Source organism: Musca autumnalis, unplaced genomic scaffold (assembly GCF_047663935.1).
Source record: "Musca autumnalis isolate F117 unplaced genomic scaffold, ASM4766393v1 scaffold_2, whole genome shotgun sequence".
Taxonomy (NCBI): domain Eukaryota; kingdom Metazoa; phylum Arthropoda; class Insecta; order Diptera; family Muscidae; genus Musca; species Musca autumnalis.
In genome coordinates, this window is record NW_027411755.1 from 63411977 (window position 1) to 63438394 (window position 26418).

Sequence of the window (26418 nt, forward strand, 5' to 3'; positions counted from 1 at the left end):
GACATAATAAGTGTGTCTGCGTAGCTGGGTATGCTAATAATTACAAATTATTACTGAATGTTGTTTTTTACACAAATGTTCAGTAGAAGAGAATGAATTGAGAGACTTGTTTTGAAATTTATGTTACTGAAAACTTATAATTTTTACTGAAGGAATTTTGTTCAGTAAAATTTTGTAGATTTATCAGTTGTCAAAAATATTAATTTGTTGGAAAAAAAAACTATTCAAATATCATATTTGCCAATTTAGAACGTTTGTTTTGCATTACTTTCATTTTTTTCACGATGGAAGAACAAGATGAGTATAGTGGCTCTATTCAGAAAATATTGAATTTTTTCCACAGTTTATTTTCAAACACTGATCCAGCCACTATACTTATCTTATGCCCCCTATTTCACAATGTTAATATAGGTCACATCTCAATATAGATACAACTTTTTTCTTCCAAATTCTTCAGTTTTTTAAAATCAATAAAGTTAATCAAATTGAAAATTTGTACTGAATGTTGTCTTTTTACTTTCTTTTAATTTTTTCCTTTGAAAGAGTTTAAAATGCCTTACACGGCGTTTATATTATAGACTTTTGCAGGGTTAACCTTCTTTATGAGGATTTATTTGAAATATAAGCAATGGAATTGACATTAAAAACCCAGTCGGTTTGTTAAATCCGGTTATATATAAACGGGGTATAACTCTCTAAAAATAAGTTACTGAGTAATATTTACTGTGAAATAAATAGTATAACAGCTGTATTACTTATTTACACAGAAAAAAATACGGTGTTATAGGAATAGTGTTCATAAAGTCTTGCCAAGGTTAAAATTTCTGCATTTCATGAACGCCTTTCATAAAGCAAACAAATACTAGTTTCTTCTGAAAGATTGAAAAAAAAAAAACAATTTTGGCGAGTTGTTGTTTTGTTTTTATTGACTTTACAACCACAACACACCACCAACCAAACCAGAGACAAATTCTGCTGCTTTTTATTAATGCTTTTATTTTGTATTATTGTTATTTACCGTTTCTTCTAATGATTTTCACTGTAGTTGCTATCGTCTTCTGAGCATAGCAGAACAATATGAACCATACATGTTGAGTCTATCAGCACTAGGTTGAGATATCAGATGTTGCCTTTATATTAAAGAAATTAAAAATATGTAGATGCGAACTATATCGTACAGCCAATCACTTTGTTCTTTCGACACCAAACGCACTGTAGTTGTTTGATATGTTAGTTGTTACGACGGTGGTAGTTTAGCGTAAGGCGTTTAGTTGTATTTCAGTCAGGTTGTGTGTTGTTGAGGTTTGTTGATATAGTCTCAATGTGAAGATAAGAGGATGGTGGTGAGGAAAAACCACGTTTACCTTTATTTCAGTCAGGTTGTTGTGTTGTGGTTTGTTGATACAAGTAGTTGGGCTTGGTTCGAGCGCGAAGCGGAGTTGGTTGACTTGCAATAATATTGCACTAGTCTATCTCACTTGAGCTTGACCCTAACGACCCTTTAGTGAGTGGGGATAGGGGTCAATTGTGAAATAGCCGATATAAAATTGTGGATTTGTATAACAGCTGTGTCCCGCATTATTCTCCTCACATCTGGTCACTGCTGAAAGGCAATAACCGACCAGGTCTTACGAGATTTTAATCCGCAACCCCAGAAAATAACCAGAGAGACAAGGCGCTGTCTGAGTATATAGTTGGTTCCACATTTTGCATTGTGAACGAGGACGCTCCCATCAGGATTCGCCTGACTTATCTATCGTGAATTGTGGATCATAAACCCGTGTTTCAGAAACATCATAATACCACAACAGCACTGCAGCCAATTCCACACATATAGCCGAGGTCTCAATCAGAACAATTCGTGCCACAGAATATTGATGGTAGCATTGGACCTGACTAAGATATGCTAAGCCTTTTCTGAAACATTGGATCATCAATAGATATGGGTGTGTGCCTAAAATAATAGACGCGAACACGCACTGCTCACGGCACGACACGCGATCCTCTCTAGTCACCAAGTATATATGTATGCGGCCACCAGTCATATGCGGAATTAAGAAACAAGATGTCCAAACGCCGTTGAGTGAAACAGTGAGTTCCCCAAAGAGGATTAATATTTCAGGAACTGCTAAACCTCCACTCTTCTGCAATTTCACGTCTTCCCGATGACATTGAGATAATTACGTACTCGGTTTATTGTGACGTCATGTTCTACGACTGATAAATTTTGTGTCAGGCTAAGTGACTATATGTGCGATCTTGTTGGGTTCTTCCAAGAGAGGAATACGAAAATATCCGCCACTAAGTCACCAGTACACTGTTCTCCGCATGGACAACGGAGATGCCACAGAAGGTGCAGGTCGATAGGCGGTCAATAACTTCGACCACTAATTACCCCTAAGTCTTGGGGGTCACATTCGATAGCTGTTCGACATCTATTTGAGAAGTAGGAACAAGGTCCTCAAGTGACTAGCCGGCAGCACTTGGGAAGTAACAATATTTGTTTATTGTATCAGTTTTTCAGGAATGCCAAACTCACCTTGGAACACCTTGTATATTAATGGACTGTCGAAGGCGGGTTTATATTTGATGAACATGTGGTGTACATCGAGCTTCTTCTTTTTCTTCAGTCGATTAATTGCTGTTATGACGCCACTTTGGCCAGGTGGTAGTGTGGTATTTTCGATCCTTCCAGATCCTCCGTACGCTATACGTATCAGTTTCCACATTCCTTTCATTACACCGTCCGACAGCCAAAAATATACATGATGCGGACTATATACGTCTTAAACTACAGGAAAAATGGAGTAAAATAACACTTAAGATTTTTCGTTTTTCAAAAAATTATTTTAAATATTTTTAAATACTTGATGGTGTCATATTAAAGAGGAGAATGAATGTTGGCTTTATAATTTTCATTTATTGCATTCAAGAATAACAAGGACATCCAAAATGTCATTGAAAAACTAAATACTAAAAAATCCTTTGAAAACATCCTGCAATTTATTTCAAAAAAATGTATGTTAATTTCCTTTATGTAGTGCAACCCTTCCCGAAATTTCAATATCCTAGCTTTGTAAGTTATTTTTTTAAAATTTACATAAATTCTTCAAAGAAAACAAAACATTTTATTCTATATTGTGCGACACGAACAAAATTAAAAAAAAAAAAACAAACAGCATGATAGAAGACCAAAAATAAGAATACACGTGTCCCGTCGTTTATTCCCATCACTTCCACTTTTGCGGTTATGGGCCCGCAAAGTTTACGGCCTTTTGTCAAAAAGGATCATTTTGCCAGGCTCATATTTTCTAAACCGCCAAGAATTGTAATTTGCTCTCGGAGGCAAAGTTGTCTTATGTTTTCCTGTTTTTTCTTCTCCAAATTTTCTCTTTTTTCGATGTGTCACACATCTAGAAGTTCTGAGGTGTTTCTCCAGTGTCAAATCGGTCCAAATGAAATTGATCCTAAGTTTATTCGAATCCTAATCCCACGTTTACTACCTCACTTCACTCTCCTTTTTAATACCATTTTAATCACCAGTGTCTTCCCCACCATTTGGAAACACGCAAAGATCATACCAGTACCAAAACGTAATTCAGAGTTTCGACCCATTGCAATACTTCCTTATCTCTCCAAAGTCTTTGAAAAATTAATTCATATACAGATGTCGGAATTCCTTGAACGTAAATCTTTACTGATAAAAGTGCAATCAGGATTCCGCTCCGGTCACAGTTGCGTGTCAGCACTAATAGATGCTTCTGAATCAATAAGGAGCGACATCGATGATAACAAGGTATGTTTTCTGCTTGTATTAGACCATTTGAAGGCATTAGACACAGTCGACCATAGCAACCTCTGGCTTAAACTGCGTAAATTTTTTAACTTTTCTCAGTCCTCCAAACATCTTATTGAGAGGTATTTATCCGATCGGTCACAGTCTGTGTACTACGGCCACTCTATGTCAATGCGTCTGACAGTTAAGAAAGGAGTCCCACAAGGGTCTATTATTGGTCCACTCTTATTCTCTTTTTATGCTAATGACCTACCCCTTCAGCTAATGCAAAGTCGAATACACATTTACGCTAATGATGTTCAGATATACCTGAGCAGTTCTGTCGACGATATCAGTCAGTGCATTAATAACCTAAACGACGACCTCAACAGAGTCTGCAAATGGGCCAACGCAAACGGTCTTGCCTTAAATCCTAAAAATCTACATATGCCTATCTATATTTCAATGTTTTCTATGGTGAAATTTTTCCTTTTGTGAATAGCTAAACATACTATTCACAAAAGGACAAATTTCACCATAGAAAACATTGAAATATAGAATGTTGATTTTTACTACTGGCAATGGTCAATGAAACATTAGCTAAGATTAATTAATTCTCTCCATAATCAAGTTTACACGTTTAACTTAAAATAAAAGAAAATTGAAACATACCTTAATACGCATCATATCTTCATTAGGGTTATGACTTTTTTACAACCTCATATCCCTGTATCATAGCGTGATGAGTTTTGTCATAAGATTACATAAAATCATAATTATAAGGTGATTCTGTGAAAAAACCTCACGCACAAAATGATTTTAAAATTTGAATTTATCAAAATTATGGACAATTTTTTGAAATCACTGTAAGCAGATATACAATTGAAAATGAACTTTAGAGTCACATGAGATAATTAAACTGACATAAAATTTATTTCTCACTCATTTTCTTCAATTCTGAGAATCGTAAAAATGTCGTAAACGCTTTTATTTAAATATATAATTTTTTAACAAAAAACAAAAAATTTAAATTTTTTTCAAAGTGGTTTGTGTATGACCTTTTTCAATATTTGAATGAAGTAAACATTATTATAGTTATAAGTAGGCTTATATTTATTCATTCGTGCAACAAAAAATAATTTTTGAAAAAAAAAAAATTATTTTCACTTCATACATTTTTCCAAAAAATTATATTTTTAAAATCGATTTGTGCGTGAACTTTTTTTATATTTTAATGGAATAAACGATAGCGTAGTGATTATTAGGCAAAAGTTCATTCATCCCTGCTACAGGAAATCATTTTTGGGAAAAAATGTCAAAAAAGTCATAACCCTAATCTTCATATTCACGTTTAGATAATCATCGTTACATATCACCATTTTTATACCCTACACCACTATGTGGTAAGGGGTATTATGTGTTAAACACCTGCATGGATACATCCACAGTTTATACAGTTGGCCATTCAGCCCAAACTAGTTAGCCCTGACTATTAAGTTTGCTGTCAAATACATAAAATACAAAGGAAATCAAATCACAATAATGAACAATCTATTATGTTTATTGTCAAATGTTGTTAACAGAACTCTGAATGGCCAACTGTATAAACTGTGGATACATCTGAATATATCAGTTCCGACATTTTTCAACATTGAGTGAGTATGGATATGTAGAATGTAGTTTCAGTTACAAGTTGATACTGATATTTTTTCAAACAGGTATGATATGAGTTGGTATATACAGAAAAAAAGGAACAAATCTGTTTATATCTGGTTTGTACAAACTGATATAAATGGATATTGGTGTGATACAATAAGTACTTATTGTATGTAGCCCAAACAAAATAGGAATTGAAACAGAAAAATTCCCACAGAGCTGAATTTTGGAGGAGATGTAGGATTTGTCATTACAAATAACACATCTGCACATATAAAGCACCTATAACATCTTTGACCCGAAACTCAGAATACAAAATCTGGTTAGGCCTGGTTCTGTGGAAATCACTTTAATGTCCGAAGTATGTAGGTGGATAGTACTTTGGTAAATGTTTTGTAGGTCCATTCAGCTAGGACCAACATCTACCTTACAAAGTAACCCGTCGTTTTAAGGCCTTTTGAATGTATTATTCACATTTTACAACCGAACAGGTTGCAATTTTGTGTTTTGTGACCAAAAACTTCTCCACCAAAAATGTTTTATATATGTCAACGTTTTGTATAGCCCCATACAAATCGAAGCGCCACTTTAAGAAACGTTGATGGTGTTATTCCTATTTGACCACCAATTCTGTTATTTTGTGTTTCCAAAGGATAAAAGCAATTGTACAAAAACTGTTTATATAGGTCCACGCCGCATATAACGGTACCACCATGTTTCACGTTTTTTCACGTTTTATCAATATTTTCAAAATAATTGGTCATAATTTGGCATTAAGGATTCTCAGTGGTTAAAAACTTCTCCACCAAATATGAAAGTGCTAACAAAACAAATATACCATAGCCATATATGTTATGGTGAGAATTGTATTTGTATTGTATTTTAAATCTAGTTATAAAATAACCACGAAAACCCTTCAACAATTGCTTTGTGTAAATCAAGCTGGAAAATTCTTTGGAATACAATAAAACTATTTTTTTATAATATCCGCGTTTTCATTATTAGGCCGAAAACTTTTATAGTAGCCCTCGTACATTCCACTCGCTGAAACCAGAAAAACATTCAAATTGGTGCGTTCAGTTGTAACTGTTCATGCACAGTTTATACAGTTGGCCATTCAGAGTTCTGTTAACAACATTTGACAATAAACATAATAGATTGTTCATTATTGTGATTTGATTTCCTTTGTATTTTATGTATTTGACAGCAAACTTAATAGTCAGGGCTAACTAGTTTGGGCTGAATGGCCAACTGTATAAACTGTGTGTTCATGTCTTTAACATATTTATCCCCTAAATAAAAAAACTGTGGAAAAATGTTGTTTTTATGAAATTTTGCTTAGAAGTTATTCACACAAGCCTTTTACACCTATAGTATCTGTTGGTATCTGTAGTATTTGAAAAATATCTGTTGTACAACAGATACTTGAGAACGAAAAAACAAATAAAGTTCTAACTCGTTCATATACAACACAGAACTGTTTCTATCAGTTATGTTATTGTGAGTATACACAACCCAAACAATATCATAACTGTTACACTCATTCCCACATTTATATCATATTATATCTGTTATGTATATGATATATCTGTTTTGTTGATACAAATAGTTATACCATTGCACGTGTTTATTATGTGTTAGTGCATTTGTATGTAACATACAAAAGGAAGCGAGATAGACCCATAGTTCCTTCTGGGGATATACATAGAATCACTTTCTGAGTCGATTTATGCATGTCCGTCCGTCCGTCCGTCCGTTCGCAACATACAGGTCGCATTTGTTGACCGATTTCGCTGAAAATTGGGGAATACCATTTTTTTAGCCGTCGGAAGATCAAGTTCGAAGATGGGATATATCGGTCCACGTTTTGGTATAGCCCTCATATAACGGTACCCCCGATTTACGGTATTTTGACGTTTTCAGCTACATTTTCAGACCGATTTGGCTATAAATTGACATTTAGGGTTCTTAAGTGTCAATAAGCATATATAGCAAAACTTGTGGACATAGGTCCACGTTTTGGTATAGCCCCCATATAACGGTACCCCCCGATTTGCGGTATTTTGACGTTTTTAGCTACATTTTCAGACCGATTTAGCTATAACTTGACATTTAGAGTTCTTAAGTATCAATAAACTTATATAACAAAAGTTGTGGACATAGGTCCACGTTTTGGTATAGCCCCCATATAACGGTACCCCCCAATTTACGGTATTTTGACGTTTTTAGCTACATCTTCAGACCGATGTAGCTATAATTTAACATTTAGGGTTCTTAAGTGTCAATAAACTTATATAACAAAAGTTGTGGACATAGGTCCCCGTTTTGGTATAGCCCCCATATAACGGTGCCCCCGATTTACGGTGTTTTGATGTTTTTAGCTACATTTTCAGACCGATATAGCTATAATTTGACATTTAGGGTTCTTAAGTGTCAATAAACTTATATAACAAAAGTTGTGGACATAGGTCCACGTTTTGGTATAGCCCCCATATAACGGTACCCTCCGATTTGCGGTATTTTGACGTTTTTAGCTACATTTTCAGACCGATGTAGTTATAATTTAACATTTAGGGTTCTTAAGTGTCAATAAACTTATATAACAAAAGTTGTGGACATAGGTCCCCGTTTTGGTATAGCCCCCATATAACGGTGCCCCCCGATTTACGGTGTTTTGATGGTTTTAGCTACATTTTCAGACCGATGTAGCTATAATTTGACATTTAAAGTTCTTAAATGTCAATAAACTTATATGACAAAACTTGTGGACATAGGTCCACGTTTTGGTATAGCCCCCATATAACGGTACCCTCCGATTTGCGGTATTTTGACGTTTTTAGCTACATTTTCAGACCGATGTAGCTATAATTTAACATTTAGGGTTCTTAAGTGTCAATCTATATATGGGCAATATTATTGAAAATTTAACATCGTTGAAGCCAAGGTTTACCCTTTTATAACTCGCGAATAGTGGTTGTATATTTTACAATTTAAATGCTTTTGGTTTAAATGAAATGTTTTTAGTCTTGGCAAAAAATATTGGCCTTCAAAGTTGATTTGCGTGGAAGCTGTGGCTATATTTATGTTAAAAAATGGGTAAAAGTGGGTTGAAGCCAACGTGCCTTTTTTTGTTTTCTTTCGATTTGTGATTAAACCACATTTTTCCCGATTTTCCTGTCAAAGTGAAACTAGAAGCCAACTAAATAAGGATCATCCCACCAATGTATAACTTTTCAAAATTTGATCTGCGTCTACCATTAAATGATGCTGACATTTTGAAGCCAGATTTTAAGTGTTTTTTGAAATTTTCTTATAATTTCGTTCCGCAAACAGGTTTTTCAAAAAATCATATATAGGAATGAAGACCTCACGATTCTGATTTATTTCATATATGTGTCGTGAATGTAGCCTACACAGCTTCAGAGAAATCTGCATCCAAATACAAAAATTTTGTGCGAACAAATTTCTAAAAATCATATATTTCGGGTCTAATTTGTATAATTGGCCTTCGACTTACTCGTGCATGATTGCAAATTTTGGATTTTTACGTTACGGATCTAATAAATCATTACTCGTTAAAATCCATCTTCTAAAACGCGAGATACGAGAAATTCCAAGGTAGGAAAATCACCTAATATTGTTTTTGAAAATATCGCGCATTTTATCGCGTATTCTGTCGGCCGCTTGCACTGCTATGAAAAAACTAGTGCAGCATCTTCCTTTTTGCGGAAACAGAGATTTAAAAACTTCACTGATAAGGGAACTACATTCATTTTATCCCAAAAATAGTGTGTGATGCTACATCCACGGTTCTTGACTGATTGCCTTGAAATAGGTATATATCGATGCAGATTTTCATGGTGACACTAAAACCGGATGCGGAACGAAATTGTATGAACTTTGCGCAAATTAGCGATGTTTTATAGGTTTTTTAATGCTAAGATGCAGCCGATGCTACATCTTTGTGTTCAAATTATATTTCGAAAAATATATACAAATTAAAAGATATGGTCTTGCTGTACATGAAAATCACATGCGGACAAAATGATTTTGATAATTACGCGATTTACACGTATTTTAAAATACATATAAATTAAAATGGGTTATGTGACCTCTATTTCCATTTTAGAAGCCTTGAGATATATCCTCAGCAATCCAATTATCTTCCTCAATAGGAAATATTTTATATGAATGTCTATAAAGCAAAATCCGTATATTTTAATGGGAGATTTAAGCAAAATAAAGGAAGTATTCCTATACATTTTTCCAACATCTTATACTACATAATGAATGTGAAAAATAATTTTTTCAAACAAAGAATTATTTTTTTAACCAAAATATGTGTTTATTTTGGCTGCGAAATCGAAACTATAATACTAATCTGTATGATTTTAGTCTCATTTGATTCGCCGTGAAGTTTTGCTTCCATACAATTTTTTCGTAATTTTATAGCGGGTAAATTGACCTTTATTTTGAAAAAAAGTTGACTTACATTCAATAATTTATCAATTTATTATACATTCCGCGAATACTGAGTAACATTTACCAAATATTATTCATTCTTAAAACTCAAGTCACCTCGAGATACATTTCTAGTGAGATTTGCGCGCGTTAATGTAATTACCATTTTTATAATAATTTTTTTGTTAAAAGCAGAAGTAAAACCGCGATAACTTTTGTCCGCAACAACCAAAAATTTGCTCGCGAGCGGATTTGTACAGGGGAATTTTTTCTTATCCTATGTACCAAAAATCGTTGATGTAGCGCGAAAAGAAAAAAATCAATTTTTTGGAAATGGAATATGAAATAATTGGCAGTTTTGCCCATATATAAAAGAGTAAAGTGATGATGTGATCTACAACGCCCAGACGAAACGGCTGAAGCTAGAATCCCCAAATTTTGTGTGAGGATTAGTCTTGGGGCAAAGGTGCTCGATAAGGCTGGGTTTTTGGAAATTCGTCCTACAAGGGTGCGAAAAGCACTAAAATGTACTAAAAATGGTCAAATTTGTGTGGGGGGCCGACTAAAAATCAACGCCCAGACGAAACTGCTTAAGCTAGAATTCCCAAATTTTGGGTGAAGATTAGTCTTGGGGCGAAGGTGCTCGATAAGGCTGGGTTTTTGGAAATTCGTCCTACAAGGGTGCGAAAAGCACTAAAATGTACTAAAAATGGTCAAATTTGTGTGGGGGGCCGACTAGGAATCAACGCCCAGACGAAACGGCTGAAGCTAGAATTCCCAAATTTTGGGTGAGGATTAGTCTTGGGACGAAGGTGCTCGATAAGGCTGGGTTTTTGGAAATTCGTCCTACAAGGGTGCGAAAAGCACTAAAATGTACTAAAAATGGTCAAATTTGTGTGGGACCGACTAAGACTCAACGCCCAGGCGAAACGGCTGAAGCTAGAATTCCCATATTTTGGGTGAGGATTAGTCTTGGGGCGAAGGTGCTCGATAAGGCTGGGTTTTTGGAAATTCGTCCTACAAGGGTGCGAAAAGCACTAAAATGTACTAAAAATGGTCAAATTTGTGTGGGACCGACTAAGAATCAACGCCCAGGCGAAACGGCTGAAGCTAGAATTCCCATATTTTGGGTGAGGATTAGTCTTGGGGCGAAGGTGCTCGATAAGGCTGGGTTTTTGGAAATTCGTCCTACAAGGGTGCGAAAAGCACTAAAATGTACTAAAAATGGTCAAATTTGTGTGGGGGGCCGACTAGGAATCAACGCCCAGACGAAACGGCTGAAGCTAGAATTCCCAAATTTTGGGTGAGGATTAGTCTTGGGACGAAGGTGCTCGATAAGGCTGGGTTTTTGGAAATTCGTCCTACAAGGGTGCGAAAAGCACTAAAATGTACTAAAAATGGTCAAATTTGTGTGGGGGCCGACTAAGAATCAACGCCCAGGCGAAACGGCTGAAGCTAGAATTCCCAAATTTTGGGTGAGGGTTAGTCTTGGGGCGAAGGTGCTCGATAAGGCTGGGTTTTTGGAAATTCGTCCTACAAGGGTGCGAAAAGCACTAAAATGTACTAAAAATTGTCAAATTTGTGTGGGACCGACTAAGAATCAACGCCCAGGCGAAACGGCTGAAGCTAGAATTCCCATATTTTGGGTGAGGATTAGTCTTGGGGCGAAGGTGCTCGATAAGGCTGGGTTTTTGGAAATTCGTCCTACAAGGGTGCGAAAAGCACTAAAATGTACTAAAAATGGTCAAATTTGTGTGGGGGGCCGACTAGGAATCAACGCCCAGACGAAACGGCTGAAGCTAGAATTCCCAAATTTTTGGTGAGGATTAGTCTTGGGGCGAAGGTGCTCGATAAGGCTGGGTTTTTGGAAATTCGTCCTACAAGGGTGCGAAAAGCACTAAAATGTACTAAAAATGGTCAATTTTGTGTGGGGGGCCGACTAAGAATCAACGCCCATACGAAACGGCTGAAGCTAGAATTTCCAAATTTTGGGTGAAGATTAGTCTTGGAGCGAAGGTGCTCGATAAGGCTGGGTTTTTGGAAATTCGTCCTACAAGGGTGCGAAAAGAACTAAAATGTACTAAAAGTGGTCAAATTTGTGTGGGGCGACTTAGAATCAACGCCCAGACGAAACGGCTGAAGCTAGAATTCCCAAATTTCGGGTGAGGATTAATCTTGGGGCGAAGGTGCTCGATAAGGCTGGGTTTTTGGAAACTTGTCCTACAAGGGTGCGAAAAGCACTAAAATGTACTAAAAAAGGTCAAATTTGTGTGGGGGGCCGACTAAGAATCAACGCCCAGACGAAACGGCTGAAGCTGGAAACCTGACATTTTGTGTGAGGGTTAGTTTTGGGGCGAAGGTGCTCGATAAGGCTGGGTTTTTTGAAATTCGTCCTAGAAGGGTGCGAAAAGTACTAAAATGTACTAAGAATGGTGCTTTTTGTATGGCTGACTGATTAATAATCAACGCTCAGACGAAACGTCTGAAACTAGAATCTTGAAATTTTGTGTGAGGTTTAATCTTGAGCCGAAGGTGCTCGATAAGGCTGGGTTTTTGGAAATTCGTCCTAGAAGGATGCGAAAAGCACTAAAATGAACTAAAAATTGTCTCATTTGTGTGGCTGACCGCCTTATAATCAATGCCCAGACGAAACGGATGAAGCTATAAGCTTGAAATTTTGAGTGTAGGTTGGTGTTGGTATGTTGGCGTGAGATAAGGCTCGGTTTTTGGAAATTCGTACTTTTGGGTACGAAAAGTACTAAATGGTACCAAATTTGGTACAATATGAATTTAAGTGATCGGATAGAGCTGGAATAGTGAAATTTGGAATTAAGATTACTATTGGAGTGTGGGATTGGGATACTTTTGGAAATTCGTACTTATGGCAACGAAGAGTACTAAATGGTACCAAATTTGGTACAATTTGTATGATCAGATACATTTGGAATCCTGAAATTCGAAATTAAGATTAGTTTTGGAGTGTTGGATAGAGGTAGGTATGGAAATTCGGACCTATGGGAACAAAAAGTACTAAATGGTACTAAATTTGGTACAATTTGGATTACGGTGATCTGATGCAGCTGTAATTCTGAAATTTGGAATTAAGATTACTGTTGGCGTGTAAGATTGAGGTAGTTGTAGAAATTCGTACTCATGGGTACGAAAGTACTAAATGGTACCAAATTTGGTACAGTTTGCAATTGGGTGAATCGATATAGCTGGAAACCCGAGATTTGGAATAAGGAGTACTGTTGGAGTGTAAGATTGATAAAGTTTTGGAAATTTGTACTTATGGGTAGGAAAAGTACTAAATAGTACTAAATTTGGAACAATTTGGATTTCAGTGATAGGATACATTTGGAATCGTGAAATTCGGAATTAAAATTGATGTTGGAGTGTTGATAGAGGTAGGTTTAGAAATTCGTACTATGGATACGAATAGTTCTAAATGGTTCCAAATTTGGATTTGAGTTATCGGATATATCTGGAATCCTGAAATTCGGAATTAAGCTTATTGTTTGAAAATGTGTACTTATGGGTACGAAAAGTACTAAATTTGGTACAATTTGGATTTCGGTGATCTGATGTAGCTGCCATCCTCAAGTTTGGAATTAAAATACCTGTTGAATTGTAGGATTGATAAAATGTTGGAAATTTTTAGTTATGGGTAGGAAAAGTACTAAATAGTACTAAATTTGGTACAATTTGGATTTGAGCGAACGGATAGAGTTGGAATCAAGAAATTTGGAATTAAGATTACTTTTGGAGTGTAGGATTGAGATATGGAAGTAGTTTTTGACATTCGTACTTATGAGTACGAAAAGTACTAAATTTGGTACAATTTGGATTTGAGCGAACGGCTAGAGCTGGAATCTTGAAGTTTGGAATTAAGATTACTGTTGGGGTGTAGGATTGAGGAAGTTTTGGAAATTCGTACTTATATGTATGAAAGGTACTAAACGGTACTAAATTTGGTACAACTTGGATTTGAGCGAACGGTTAGAGCTGGAATCTTGAATTTTGGAGTTAATATTACTGTTGGGGAAATGCGTGCTTATGCTTACCAAAAGTACTACATTTTGTACAATTAGGATTTGGATGAAATTATAGCGCTCGAATCCTAAAATGTGGAATTAGGTACACTTAGGGGTACAAAATGGTTCCAGGTATAGTACAATTTTGTATTGGATGAACGGATAGATCTGGATTCGATTTAAGAAATATGTGCCATAAATATACGAAAAGTTGTAAATGGCACAGGATTTGGTACAATTTGTTATTGTGTAAAGGGAATTTTGAAATAATTGGAGGAGGTTCGTGTTTATGTATTTGCATGTAAAGTACTAAATAGTTCTATAATTGGTTTTGAGGGAACAGATAGAGCTGGAAATGAGGATGGCGGTTGTTGGGTTAAGCCATATTTGCGCTGAGAACCTCAATTCAAATGTCTCAAAAAATGTGGTTTGCTCTTGTGTAGGCGTGACAAAATGTTTCCACCATTCTATATTATATATTGTTTATTTGTTTTGCATATTTAACGCATACGAAGTAGCGGGCACTTTGCTAGTAAACTTATATAACAAAAGTTGTGGACATAGGTCCCCGTTTCGGTATAGCCCCCATATAACGGTGCCCCCCGATTTACGGTGTTTTGATGTTTTTAGCTACATTTTCAGACCGATATAGCTATAATTTGACGTTTAGGGTTATTAAGTGTCAATAAACTTATATAACAAAAGTTGTGGACATAGGTCCACGTTTCGGTATAGCCCCCATATAACGGTACCCCCCGATTTACGGTACTTTGACAGTTTTAGCTACATTTTCAGACCGATTTAGCTATATTTTGACACTTAGGGTTCTTAAGTGTCAATAAACTTATATAACAAAACTTGTGGACATAGGTCCACGTTTTGGTATAGCCCCCATATAACGGTACCCCCGATTTGCGGTGTTTTGACGTTTGTAGCTAAATTTTCAGACCGATGTAGCTATAATTTGACATTTAAAGTTCTTAAATGTCAATAAACTTATATGACAAAACTTGTGGACATAGGTCCACGTTTTGGTATAGCCCCCATATAACGGTTCATTCATAAGTTCATATTTTCGTATAGCCCAGATACCTCCGAACTAGCTGTTAATGACATTTGAAGTTCCCACATTATGTACCGATTTTCGATATTTTGAAGATTCTAGCTAAATTTTTTAACCGAATTAGGAGTTATTTGACATTAAAGGCTCCCATCAAAAACTGTCAACACAGGCCCATGTTTTATTATAACCCCTATATAACAGTACCTCCCAATTTCTAGCCCACCAAAAATTGTCGACATACATAGTTAGATATAGGCACCATAAAAAAGGGCCTCCCGAATGAACGGTACCCCCCGATTTACGGTATTTTGACAGTTTTAGCTACATTTTCAGACCGATTTAGCTATATTTTGACACTTAGGGTTCTTAAGTGTCAATAAATTTATATAACAAAACTTGTGGACATAGGTCCACGTTTTGGTATAGCCCCCATATAACGGTACCCCCGATTTGCGGTGTTTTGACGTTTGTAGCTACATTTTCAGACCGATGTAGCTATAATTTGACATTTAAAGTTCTTAAATGTCAATAAACTTATATGACAAAACTTGTGGACATAGGTCCACATTTTGGTATAGCCCCCATATAACGGTTCATTTAAGTTCATATTTTCGTATAGCCCAGATACCTCCGAACTAGCTGTTAATGACATTTGAAGTTCCCACGTTATGTACCGATTTTCGATATTTTGAAGATTCTAGCTAAATTTTTTAACCGAATTAGGAGTTATTTGACATTAAAGGCTCCCATCAAAAACTGTCAACATAGGCCCACGCTTTATTATAACCCCTATATAACAGTACCTCCCAATTTCTAGCCCACCAAAAATTGTCAACATACATAGTTAGATATAGGCACCATAAAAAAGGGCCTCCCGAATGAAGCATAAATGTACATAAACATTATCTGACATTTTAACGTACCCACTTAAAGTTGGGGACAGGAATGAAAAGTAATTATTCCATTTTAGTTCAGAATATTTTATGGTGGAGGGTATGAAAAGTTCGGCCCGGCCGAACTTAATGCTTTTTTACTTATTTATAATTCTTTTATTGATCACATATACATGTAATATTTTAAATTTAAGATGGATATGTTTTTCACATTTTAATCCTACACTGTATAAAATTCTAATCTTGTTGTGTAGGAGTAAAATACAAATAAAAAAACATATACATACTAAACTTATGGAATTTATTTTTGCGACGAGGGCATTGAGAAAGTGAGTAGGTGAGTTTTCCAATTGAATGTCCCTCATCAATAAAGTTGCTAAAATCAATTAAATATCTTAATGGATTTTTTTATATAATTCTAATTTTTTAATTACCAAAAATAAAAGTTAATAAGTCATTGAACTTCTAATGAGTATCGCCCGGCAGCAGTATTCACATGCTGCATATACACGTGTTAATAAAACGTGATTAATCGTTCGACAGGAGAACGACTTCACTTACTATGTCTAACCAATGCATTAGTTAGACATAACATTGCAATGTTATTGTCCCCTACACTGAACACCTTTTTTCCTTGAGGAATGTGTATTTAACCTCAAAAGAACTTTTTTGCAACAACATACCCGAGACAAAACCAAAATATAGAATGTTGATTGTTACTACTGGCAATGGTCAATGAAACATTAGCTAAGATTAATTAATTCTCTCCAGAATCAGGTTGACACGTTTAACTTAATATAAAAGAAAATTGAAACATACCTTAATACGCATCATATCTTCGTATTCACGTTTAGATAATCATCGTTACATAGTACCAAGACGAATTTAGCAAGGTGATCCAAGAGGCGAATTCAGGTCGCTCCAAATATCCACTCCTACAAACTGACAATTGCCGCAAGGAAAATTGCCTAATGTAAATATGGACTAAGTCTGCCAGTTTTAAGGTCAAGTTCATGGCTCACGAACTGTGAAGTGAGAAACTTGGCCAAAAAATGTTAATGTAGACTCGCTTGTAAAGCTAGTGAAACAATTAATGCGTATGTGGAAACCTATGGGTCCAATGTGCATGAAATCTCATTAGTATTCGGAGAAACAGCACCCTTATGAAAAGAAGCCGACACTATAAAAACCGTTCAAACCATCTGTTTCCCTGACATCCTCTAAGAATATCTGTCGAAAGTCGATCAAACCTCATTCACAACCAGTGATAGGGAAGAGATCATCTGAAAGACGGCAGCCAGCTGCAAATAAGTCAGCACTATCACATCCACCAGTTTTCTACGCTTCGGTGACGATCAAGGATTGTTGAATGATCCCAAGAGAGGGACTGTCCAGCTGGTAGAAAATTCTCATAAAACGACAAGTACGGATGGTAGAAAACGCATCATTGGATGAATTAAAATCTGTCCCATGGAGGCAAATTGGGCCATATGATAATTTGCGTTTGCAGGGCAGGGTGTTCCAGCTTGAAACCTGGGAAGATGTGAGTTAAGGAAAATCTTACAGGCTGATCTCTCATCTATCGCCAGAAACTAAGACACTCGGGACCTTTCTCTCCCAAACATTGAAGGAAGTTAACCAATTGCCGACCACCAGCATGTCTCCGGAAAAAGCACAGTATAACCTTCACGCCATAACCACACATCCGATGCGGTCAGCCGTCATGCTTGAGGAAAATATTGCCACCACGCTCTAGCCGAGTTCGCGATGGGCTAGTTCGGCATCGGAAACTCGTCAATTCTCAGCGTTACAGTAACTAGTTCCACTTCTGACCCCTCACAGTGCAATCAACTGTAAACTTTAACATGGGGATGTCATAAGAGGTAACCAATTGACACTCTATTCATTACCTGTAGGTGGTATTGTACTAGTTCCAGGTTTACAGTCATATACCAGTTTATTTATAAAAAAGTGGTGGGAAATAGTCACAACTGACGCTTCGTCGTTTACTTGGGGTCAATATTTGTACTAGTACTGATTAGAACTAGTTCTGGACTACTTAAATTGTGACAATTGGAATTTTCGTCGCAAGCGGGCAACGGTTAAGTCACTCTCCAACCCTGGAAAGAAGAAAGATAGGACTTCAGTCACGTTTAGCGACGTTACGCTGACTGAACCGAAGAGTTGCTCAAGTTATTTCAGCCGACAGTAATACGGGTTATACGTTGAATTTCCTGGGGGAGTTTGCCATTCTCCTACCAGGCGCGTCTTCTCGGGTGGCGGATGGGAAGGGGGTCACTGCAATGTGTGGAGTCGGAGCCGTCCTTGGGCAACCAAAGCCGGACCCGACCCCGCACATCGTGGAGACCCTGGGGGCCTTCCGACGCCTCGTGGACCAAAAATTGGTTCGGGGTAGTTCCCTTAAATAAATTAACTAAAATGGGTAGAAAGAACAGGAGAAATAAAGTTACGGTGCACAGAGGGGAAATTTGTGATAAAATTTGATCAAAAGCCCTAGAAAGCTCATTTATAGTCGAATTGATATAAAATTTTGCACAAAGCATATCTTCTGTACAAGGATTAATCCTATAGAAAATAATGAAAATCGGTCCAGATTTGGATGCAGCTTCCATATATATTCGCATCTGATGTGAGATAAAAATGCACCAAAATCACTGAAATTTGACACATGCAACCTGAACTACCCTAAAAAAACATTGAGCCAATTTTCAAACAAATCGGTACAGATGTATACATAGTCCAAATTTTATTTTTTGAAACTTACTTAAAGTAAATTTTTTTCAATTCACATGAGAAAAGCCGTGAATGTTTCTGATTAATGCAAACATATTTGATAGGTGTTGGTTTAGTCTGATAAATAAGAGTCCCGCTTATACGGCGGAACAAAATTTAGTGTGAGTAAACCTTGCAATTCCATATAAAAATATATATTTTAGTTGAGAAAAATTAGATTTTTTCGGAATGGCGCAAATATGCGCAATTTTTTATGATTGAATCTGATTTTTGAGACTCAAGCGCATAAAACATTAGAAGAAACTATGGTCGGGAAACGACGGGGAAATAGACTTTTTCACTATTGAAATTGTAGTAATCTTAAAAATTATCATAAAAAATTTTCATAAAGAGGATATGTAGCACCATTATTAAAGATCAAAGATGTAAACTTAATCTGAACATTTTAAATGCTAATCTTGTTCGGAGACTGTACAAAAACAATAAATCTTGAAAAATATAAATTTTCGCGAAAATAATGTCATTTTAATGTTCACCTAATTTCTTAGTTTTCGAAAATTTATTTTTTGTTTTCAGTATGGCTGAGTTCAATCAACTGCTGCATTGGTTTAGTTAACCTTACAAAGTCGAGGATGGTTATAGCAAATGTAGAAAAGAGTCTGGTTGCCGCTTACATTTTTTTTCATAAAAAACGATTTTCATATTTTGAGTTTTGAGCAACTTTAGGCCTATGTTTCCCCTCTGTGCGGTGCAGGGAGTTAATAACCCAGTACCGGCGGCAAGCGTTGGTGTGACCACAAGCCATGTGTCGTCGAAATCAAGAGATTGTGATCCGGCTTTGTTAGGTGTGGATGCCTTGGCACCTACAGCTGTACCTGTTACAAGTGCATCAATTCCAACCCCCAGAATAGATGACGACCCGGCAATTCAAACGGAACATGATTTGGCCAATGCTGGTGAAAGCCAGTCTACGGCAGACAGGACAGCAGTTGTGGGCGGGGACGACCTTCACGGGACCCTCAGAACTATACATGACAGTTTAGAGAGACAAAGTAGGGAACTCCTCGACCAGCTGGATAGGCTTGTACCGGATGAGCATTGTGAGGACACACTCCCGGAGGAATTGTTACACAATCTGACCCTGACTGACGATGAGCTGGACACCACGGTGATCCCGGCCAAGTCTACACAGGAAGTTTGCTGTGACACTAACAAAGGGAGTGCGAACCCTGATACCCAACCGGATGCAAGTCTGATTCCGACTGGTCCTGTGTCGGCACTTGCCGACAATAGGCTTCAAAGGCAGACTGCAACTGAAACGATGTCCGACGACGGGGAATCTAACGAGACCCCGACAATGGGCAACGACTCGAAAGTTGCATCTGCACGAGAAGCATCGGATACAAAGCACTACAAACGTGCTGTATCCTATCTCCGCAAGTTCGTAGGGAGAGATGCGAACTTGCATTCGGCGAGGGAGGTCCACCTCATCAGGGGTAAGCTGAAGTTCATAAAGAAGTTCGGGAGAACTTACCCGCGTGAATTTCATCGCGAGCTCCAGGTGGAAAGGATCTTCCTCCCGGATAAAGTAGTGGAGCCGGCTAAGCCTACTGCCTCTGGCAAATGTGCTGTGCCGAAGCCTATTCAGAAGCTTAACCCGAACCGACAGGTAAAGGAAAAGGCTAATGAGTGCACCCCCAAACCTACAGGCACCCCTAGTGATGGCCGACCGGTAAAGGACTCTGCCTCAATGCCTTATTCTGCTCCGAAAGGCAAGGGTGAAGCGGCTGGAAATGCTGGTCTCAATAGGAAGATGGTTAGGTCAGCTGAGGAAACATTGTCTTCTGGAGGAACGAACAATGCCCCGCAGCATAAATCTGTGAAGCGCGTTCGCTCCTCCGAGGGTCCACAGTCTTCACCAAAGAAGACAATGACTTCTCAGCTGAACCATCAACCTCGTATGCGGCGGCTGTTGAGCGTACAACCAAGGGGAAGCAACTGAGTACAGAGAAGGCATCCACCTCCTCTGGAAAAGTTAACCCCAAGGCGCACGGTCAAGGACGCAAGAAGCCATACAGCAGACCGGTCGCAGTGGCAGATGATAAAGACCTTCATTTGGCAATCATCGACAGAGCTGACCCAAATGGTAGAATCAGCGACATCACTGGTTGCTTTTTGAAACTGGTCTTCGGTCAGCCATAGTTTCTGTACCGGAAGATCAGGAAGACCGACAATTTGGCAGCGCCTTCTTGCGAAAGGGTGTCAAAGTTATTAACTGTCTGAACAAGAAGTCACGAGATTTTCTTGTTCGGACAGTTGAGGGCTTTGGCACTCTGTGGGAAGGAGCTGATCTTGCGGCGGTCTTCCTATCCGATATTCCGTCCAGGAAGATTCTTTCAGCATGGATTCCCCCTCCTACTGCTCATCAGTATACATGCCTTTTGAGGCCCCAGACCCACCAAACCTGGATGTCCGACGGTTGCTCGGTGATATGATGGGTAACGGCAACGTGATCCTGGGATGCGACGCAAACGCTCACCATTTCCAATGGGGCAGCAAGGACACCAACAAAAGGGGTGAGTCGATATTCGATTTTATTTTATCATATAATTTACGAATATGTAACAGGGATAATGATCCAACCTTCAAAATTAGGGATAGGGAGGAGGTCATCGACCTAACCCTCTCTAATCTAGATGACTCCGTCCTAAGGAATTGGAGGGTATCTAAAGAATGTTCCTTCTCGGATCATATGAAGATATCCTTTGATGTCTTTTTGGGCGGAGGTCGCCAAATTCCTTATAGGAACCCGCGAAGAACAAACTGGGATAAGTACACGGAACTAACGAGTTCTCAACTGGCTCTTAATATTAATGTAGAAACAGTTGAGGATCTTAATGGGACCGTAAAAAATCTTACAGACGTTCTTCTCCGTTGCCATAAGGAATCCTGTCCACTAACCTATCCTGGGAAGAAATCTCAGCCTGTGTGGTGGAACAAGGAACTTGGCGAGCTTAGAAAAACCACCAGGCGACTGTATAACAGGCCGCACGAGACTAAACTCGACATTGATTGGGACTCCTACAAGGTGAGTTTCAATAAATACAAGAGTGAGATCAAGCGAGCTAAGAAAAAATCCTGGGTTAATTTCTGTGAGTCAGTAGAAGGAGTCAATGATGCAGCTAGGTTTCGAAATCTACTTTCCAAGGACCCTAAATCCATCGGAAGTATCAAGAAGCAAGATGGTGCGTGGATAGACTCTGCTACCGAGACTCTTAACCTCTTGGCAGAGACCCACTTCCCAGGCTGTAAGGATGCGGACACTGTCAATAATGAATGTGACGACCTCCAAATTCAAAAGCCTATGGATTCGGATCTCATTGATAAGGTGGTTAACATAAATAAGATAAGATGGGCTGTCAACACTTTCAAGCTATATAAGTCACCTGGACCGGATGGTATAACGCCGGCGATGCTTAAATTTGCACCGCCACGTTTATATCAAATCCTGGAGGAGATCTATAGGGCATGTTTGACTCTCTCATATGTACCGGGTCTGTGGAGAGAGGTAAAGGTTACTTACATTCCCAAAGCGGGAAAACCTAGTCACTCTGTACCAAAGGACTACAGACCCATCAGTTTATCATCCTTTCTCCTTAAGACTCTCGAAAGACTGATCGATCTGGAGATAAGGAGCCATGTAGATACCGCCTCTATAAGCAACTCACAACACGCCTATATTAAAGGCAAATCTGTGGAGTGTGCCTTGCATGAGGTGGTTGGCTTCACTGAGAGGAATATGGAGAACTCAAACTTTACCTTTCCTGCCTTTCTGGACATAGAAGGAGCTTTTAACAACGTAGAACTTGAGTCCATAAAACTCTCACTTAAGAAAGTTAACACACCTGAACCTCTAACTTGCTGGATAAATAATATGCTAGAAAGCAGAATTATAAACTCCAGCATTGGGGAGACAAAAATTAGGAAAACAGTAACTAGAGGCACCCCCCAAGGAGGGGTGCTCTCACCGTTACTGTGGCTACTTGTTATAAACAATATTTTGACTGATCTGGATAATCAAGGTATAAAAGTTGTTGCCTATGCGGACGACGTTGTACTACTGATTTCCGGTAAGTTTCCGTCAACCATTTCGGAGCTTATGCAAGGAGCATTATCGACGCTGTCGCGCTGGGCTAAGGCCAATGGCCTTGGAGTAAACCCAACCAAGACAGAACTGGTAATGTTCACGAGAAAGCGTAAGCTCGGCGTATTTGTACCACCAACACTGGATGGAGTGCAGCTTCAGCTCTCGCCCGAGGCAAAGTACCTTGGCACAATCCTGGACTGTCAATTGCGATGGAACAGGAATGCTGAGGAAAGGGCGAAGAGAGGATTGATTGCACTTTATTCATGTAAGAATTCTATTGGGAAAAGTTGGGTTCTAAACCCATCGATTATACACTGGTTGTATAACACCGTGGTAAGACCCATCTTATCCTATGGTTCTCTTGTTTGGTGGCACTCATTGCGCCAAAAATCGACATCCGGTAGACTTGACAAGGTACAAAGAGCTGCCTCGATTCTCATGACTGGAGCCACCAGAAGCACACCACAGGCTGCTCTGAACGCAATGCTGAACTTAAAACCACTGAGTCTCAGCATTAAGTGTCAGGCAGCTCTCAGTGCCCTACGGCTGCATGAACAGGATCTCTGGCGCGGTTGTACCTATGGCCATGGATGTATCCCGAACGAATCAGGCATAAATGTGAACCAACGCGGAAAACTGAGCGACTATATATCACCAGTCCTGAGATTTGACGATATAGACGTCGTTATACCTAGTAGAGACGACTGGAACCGCCGTAACCCCCCTCTGGAAGGTCTAGATTTTTATTCAGATGGTTCCAAGATGGAGGAAGGTACCGGGGCTGGCGTCTACTGTGAAAGGCTATCTCTTGAGTACACCTACAGGCTAGACAGCAACTGTAGTGTCTTCCATGCTGAAATCTTCGCGATTTGGAAGGCAGGGGAATTGATAAAAAGTTTGGATGCAGAAATCTTTGAACCGGTGACTATCTTTGTGGATAGTCAAGCGTCTCTTAAAGCCATCAAATCCGATGCCGTCCTTAAGTGTAGATCAGCCTTGGAAACGCTAACTAACGGCTTCCGGCTACGCTGGGTACCAGGACACCGCGACTATATGGGTAATGAAAGAGCAAACGAATTAGCTAGACGAGGATCGCAGTCTACAGATCTAGCTATCGCTGACTCTATCAAACCACCCATTTGTCATTTCTTTCAAAAAATTGAAACGTTCTCTGACGAAAGAGCCAGTGAATTGTGGCATAATGAACCTAGGTGCATTGTGGCAAGATCCATATGGCCGTCTCTGTCAGTCAAAAGAACGAATTCTCTGTTGAACCTGAGTAAAGAGGAAGTTAGAGTAACGACGGGAGTCATTACTGGACACTGCTATATCAGGGCCCATATCATCAAATGGGATGAGGATGTTACTGAATACTGCAGACTCTGTGAGGATGAGGAGGAGTTAGAGACGATCGAGCACATCCTGTGTCGTTGTGCAGCCCTGGCTCGTAGACGGCATAGTAGGTTAGTAGGTGCCCACTTTCCACCGTGTCTAACTTTCTACTCAACTGTGGAACCTGCTGTGATCTACAACATCATAAAAAATCTGAAGTGGCTGGGATAGCGCAACCTGAACGCGTAAACTAATTCAACTATTCTGCCTACCATTAAAAATAAACTATTCCTCCCCTCTTAAACTTTCTTGTAATTTATTCGTTCTTTATTTTTCTAACAACTTCCTCTTTTTATATTTTCCCCCTATCCTCTCTTTTTTTATCTCCTCTTTTCTTGCACTTCTTTTTTCTACTGGATGATCACAATGGACCGGAAGGTCTTCGAGTGACGCAGTCACAAGTTAGTGGCTGCACATCCCCTAACCTAACCTACGTTGCATTTGATCTCTTCCTGCCGAGGATGAACCACCACAATTTACAATGTTTCATGTTGCGAATGTCATAAGGAACGCTAAATCATCCAAAGCGTTGGGCCCTGATGGAATCTCCAGCATAGTCTAAATCAGGCATTACTTCAGAAAAGAAATCTCGATTTCAATCGAAATATAAGAACTATTTTTATACCCTCCACCATAGTATGGAGGGTATATTATTATACCCTCCACCATAGTATGGAGGGTATATTAAGTTTGTTTTTCCGTTTGTAACGCATTGAAATACTCATTTGCGACCCTATAAAGTATATATATTCTTGATCAGGGTAAAATTCTAAGTCGATCTGAGCACGTCCGTCCGTCCGTCCGTCCGTCTGTGGTAATCACTCTAGCATCCACAAAAATAGAGATAGGACGCTGAAATTTTGGGAAAATGCGTCTTTTGTTTGCAGGCAGGTCAAGTTCGATGATGGGCTATATCGGTCCACGTTTTGGTATAGCCCCCATATAACGGTACCCCCCGATTTACGGTATTTTGACGTTTTTAGCTACGTTTTCAGACCGATTTGGCTATAATTTGACATTTAGGGTTCTTAAGTGTCAACAAACATATATAACAAAACTTGTGGACATAGGTCCACGTTTTGGTATAGCCCCCATATAACGGTACCCCCCGATTTGCGGTATTTTGACGTTTTTAGCTACACTTTAAGACCGATTTAGCTATAATTTGAAATTTAGGGTTCTTAAACTTATATAACAAAAGTTGTGGACATAGGTCCACGTTTTGGTATAGCCCCCATATAACGGTACCCCCCGATATACGGTATTTTGACGTTTTTAGCTACATTATCAGACCGATGTAGCTATAATTTGACATTTAGGGTTCTTAAGTGTTAATAAACTTATAAATTAGAAGTTGTGGACATAGGTCCACGTTTTGGTATAGCCCCCATATAACGGTACCCCCCGATTGGCGGTATTTTGACGTTTTTAGCTACCTTTTCAGACCGATGTAGCTATAATTTGACATTTGGGGTTTTTAAAAGTCAATAAACTTATATAACAAAAGTTGTGGACATAGGTCCACGTATTGGTATAGCCCCCATATAACGGTACCCCCCGATTTACGGTATTTTTACGGGTTTAGTTACATTTTCAGACCGATTTAGTTATAATTTGACATTTAGGGTTCTTAAATGTCAATAAACTTATGTGACAAAACTTGTGGACATAGGTCCACGTTTTGGTATAGCCCCCATATAACGGTACCCCCCGATTTACGGTATTTTGTATTTTAGCTACATTTTCAGTCCGATTTGGCTATAATTTGACATTTAGGGTTCTTAAGTGTCAACAAACTTATATAACTAGTGGACGTAGGTCCATGTTTTGGAATAGCGCCATATAACGTTACCGCCCGATTTCAGGTATTTTGAGAATTTTACCAACAAGTATTAACCGAATTATCTGTAATTTGAAGATTTGACATTTGAAATTCTTAGTGGTCACCACACCTCTCCACCAAAAATTGTCAAGAAAGCCCCCATATAACGGTACCTCCCGATTTTCAGTAATTTGATGATTTTAGCTACAATATTAAACCGAACAAGCAGTAATTTAACATTTGAAGTTCTTAGTGGTCACAACACCTCTCCATCAAAAATTGTCAACATAGGTCCATGTTCGGATATAGCTCCCATGTAACGGTACCTCCCAATTTTCAGTAAATTGGCAATTTTAGCTACAATTTTTAACAGAACTAACTGTAATTTGACATTTGAAGGTTGTAGTGGTCACCACACATC

At 38.4% G+C, this 26418-nt stretch overlaps 1 protein-coding gene across 1 annotated transcript in view; it reads right to left on the reverse strand.

Moving 5' to 3' along the window:
- LOC141394003 (uncharacterized) overlaps positions 1-26418 on the reverse strand; it is a 698389-nt gene that overhangs the window by 358438 nt on the left and 313533 nt on the right. The window lies entirely within an intron of this gene.